We start from the raw sequence: 4,069 nt of genomic DNA on the forward strand, positions 1-4,069 counted from the left end.
TCCTGGAGCCCTATCCACATGTTAGCCTCCAAATGTTGGGTATTCGCTCTCTTCATGAAAATGTGCATATGGGCTTTTTAATAGAGTGTGTCACTTGTTTTTGACAGAGCTTTCAGTCTCTCACTGCCAGTTGGAACCAGTACCATTGGTTGGTTTGGAAAATAAGCTTTTCTAAAAAGAAGAATTGTTGGAAAATTGTCTAAAAAATTGTAAGAAATTATTTTCCAGTCCTCAAAAAAATCTTCACTGTTTCGAGCAGGGGGATGTTTCAGTGTCTCTGGTCTTAGATGGTTCTACTGTCTTTGGAGAAAAAAGGAGAAGGAGACAGAGTGGGGCTGGCACATGCCCTGTGCCAAGGCTCTTGGACTAAATCACTACAGCCCCATATGTGGAACAGGGACTTGAGGACAAGGATTTAAGTGCTTTCCTCAAGGTTATGATGCTAATGTATATAGAGACATGATTCCTAGAAGTGCTAATGCCTCAGTTTATATGTCCTGTTACCTATTAGCTCTGGTGGTCAAGTGGCAAGAAGCTGAGCTGCAATCTCAAAGGCACGTGGTTCAAGACCACCAGCTGCTCTGTGGCAGAAGGATGGGCAATCTCCTCCCATGTGATTAACAGTCTCTGAAAACCCGCCTGAGGGTCAGCTATGAGTCACTTCTGACTTTATTGTACACCACCACCACAACATTGCCCCAGATCATTTGAGCCTGGATAATATCTCAGTGTCTGTCTCCTATAAGCACCCATTATGGAAAAGATTTTCAAGTTGCTTCTCCTGGGTGGATGGATATGAGGATGACTAACTTGTCACTTGAAAGACTCAGGTGCACCTGACCCAAGCTATAGTGTTTGTTTGTACAGATATTTATTTCCTTACCCATGTATAGGCATCGCTTTGGCTTTTACTGGAAACGTTGTGATGGCAAATATCCCACAGGACTGAGTCATTTGCTCTGGTAGTGCAGTGGTTTATGCATTAAGCTGCTCAATGAAACGTCACTGGTTGAAATTCACCGCGTGCTTGGATAAAGAGGGAAGAGGCTGGGAGGTGAGGAAGACAATTGATTCATAACATCATCCATCTCTGCTTGGTCCTCACGGCTTGGAGCCAGCGTTCCCAAGTTCTCAGTCCTGCCAGTATTGGCTCTCCCCTCACCCAGGTCTCATCTCACATCAGGTCTGGCTATAGGTGTTGCTGCCATAGGTGTTGCTGGAACAAGAAGGGCATCCTACATCCTCTCGCTGCTTGTTCAATGGCACAAGAAGATACGTCTTGCTACAGTAATTTTAATTGCTTCATTTCCATGTGGAAGTTGGGTAATAAATACAGAAGACCAAAGGAGAATTGATGCCTTGGAATTGTGCTGGTGATGAATATTGTCTATCCCACGGACTGTCAAAAGAAAAAAATAGGTCTAGGTCAGAAAGGGTGAAACTAGAGTTCTTCTTAGGAGCAAAGATGGTGTGACTTCACCTCACATGCTGTGTGTGGGTGTATTATCAGGAGGGACTGGTCTCGGAAAAGTACTTCAGGAAAGTTGAGGGTCAGTGAAGGAGAAGATTATCGATGAGATGGATTGATAACTGCAACAATGGCCACAGCAGAGAGGATGGTGAACAACAGGGCAGGAGTTTATTCTATTGTAAAACCAACTCAGTGGAGCCTAACAAAAATAACACGTATCCCAAGTCGTACTTCCAGTAAGCCTGTGAGTAGAGCTGCCTCCGAGGGACCTCTAGGCTGTGTTCTTTATGGAAGCTAAATGTCATGTTCACTCTGACACACGGGGAGTTGGCATGAGTGGAAATTAACTGGAAATATATAAATTTTTTTAATTGTAAAAATTAATCTTTCATTTCTGTCCTTCTATGCAGAGTTCTTTGAGTATAATCTCAGGAGAGACCAGTCCTTGGAAAAAGACATCATGCTAGGAAAGGTAGAAGATCAGGAAACGAGAGGAAGACCCTCAATGACACGGATTGACACAGTGACTCTGACAATGGGCTCAAGCATGTGGGAGATCATGAGGATGGCATGGGGTATGGCAAGGTTCAGACCTGTTGTTCATAAAATCACTGTGGTTCATTGTCTACTGAATACAGCCTTTAACAACAATGAAGAGTTTCTGTGTGGTTCAGAGGATGAGGTCTTCGACCACTAACTGAAAGTCTTAAAAGCCTCTCAGAGGCATCTTGAGAGACAGGCCTGGTCATCTACTTTTGAAAGGTCACAGCTCCAAAAAGCCCACAGTCCTGGTTGGCACCTGGGAGGGGACCATGAGCCATCCTACGTAACAACGAGCAACAGTAGGGCTTCTTTGAGGATTCAGTGACACAGATTTGTGTTTGTCAACCAGGGATCCAGAAAGCACTGTATAACTAACCGTTAGCTATATTTATGATTTCCTGATTCATACTCTATCAGTCTTCTGTACCTATCTGCTGGCCATCTCTTGTTGTGTGCTGAGCAATGAAGTTTTTGAAGACTTGTCCACGTGTCATCTCCATTAAATCCCATTCCCAACTTGAAGCATTGGGCCTAGAACTTAACTCAGTAATGCTGGTTGAGGTCAACAGCAGCAATACTAACAGTCAAGACAAAGAGATTATCTATTAACAAATACCTTATCCAGCCTGGGCAACCCAATGTTTCGGGCTGTTATTAAGGAACCTTTACAGACCATAATTGATCATGCTTGTGGTGGAAATATAAGACTTGATGGCAAGATACCATTGCTGTCAAGTCAATTCCTACTCTTAACAACCTTATAGGAAAAGAGTAGAGCTGCCAATAGGATTTCTAGGACTGTAATCCAAAGGTACATGGTTCAAATCTACCAGCTGCTCTACAGGAGAGAAAAATGAGCAATCTTCTCTCACGTGATTTTAGTGCCTCTGAAAACTACTCAGAGGGCCACCTGTAAGTCGGTTCCTAATTGGCAGTACGTAATGACAGTAATATACCTTTTCCTGAGCTAATCACCAACTCTTCCCCTCACAGTGCTATTAGTGAGTTTGAACCATTGACTTCGCAGCTACCACCTGAGTGCTTACCCACTGCACTACCAGCACTTTTGATTGACAGGCTAAGAAGGCAAATATTTGAGAGTAGAAGGAATTTTGGTCTCCTCATATTGTAATAGAGCGGGAGCTCTGGGGGCTTAGTGATAAGGAGTTGCACTGCCATCCCAGAGGGATCTGGTTCAAATCCAACATTTGCTCCATGGGAGAAAGATTAGCAATCTCCTTTCCTGTGATTAACTGCCTCTGAAAACCCCCCTGGAGAGTCAGCTATTGGTTGTTTCCTACTCAACAGTACACAACAACAACAGGAGGTTATAAAGAGAATTGTGTCCTCTAAATTTGCATTGTTGTTGTGTACTGTTGAATTGGAACTGACTCCCAGCTGACCCATCAATGAGTTTTCAGAGGCAGTTAATCACACAGGAGGAGATTGCCCATCCTTCTCCATGGTGCTTTTAAAAAAAAAAATTGGGCTCTGACCTTTGTTTTCCATTTTTTATTATGTGCAACTACGATGATGAACTCAAAACCTATGAAAGATTATGCAGATTGCATCAGACCAGGTTATGCAATAACACTGCCATGTATCCATGGCAACCAACATCAGCAACAGGTGCTAGCATTCATTTTTCTGATGATGTTGTGGAGAATGACTCACATGTATTCCATCTCATACTCCCAGAGAGCCTATAGGACAGAGAAGAATGACCATATAGGTCTTCCTAAGCTGTATATCATGACATCACCAGGGCTAAGACTTCCTGTACTACCACTGGTGTGTGCCCTGCCCAACCATAGCTCATGTTAGTGCCTGCACGGAGATGCTGGGCCATGACCACTCTGCTCTCTCTCTGGGGGTTTCAGATGCTGACGAGCTTCCCAGGGCTGCTCAGAACTCCAATTACCAGTGCAGGTTTGCAAACACAAGATCCCGGAGAGAGAGAGAGTGAGAGCAAGAAAGAGAGAGCATGAGAGAGCGCAGTTTGTGAAGGGTAAGTCACTTTGATGCCCATAAATGGAATATGTTGTTGTTGTTGTT

Source organism: Elephantulus edwardii, unplaced genomic scaffold (genome assembly GCF_000299155.1).
Source record: "Elephantulus edwardii isolate Elephantulus edwardi_28Jun2011 unplaced genomic scaffold, EleEdw1.0 scaffold00162, whole genome shotgun sequence".
NCBI classification, from domain to species: domain Eukaryota; kingdom Metazoa; phylum Chordata; class Mammalia; order Macroscelidea; family Macroscelididae; genus Elephantulus; species Elephantulus edwardii.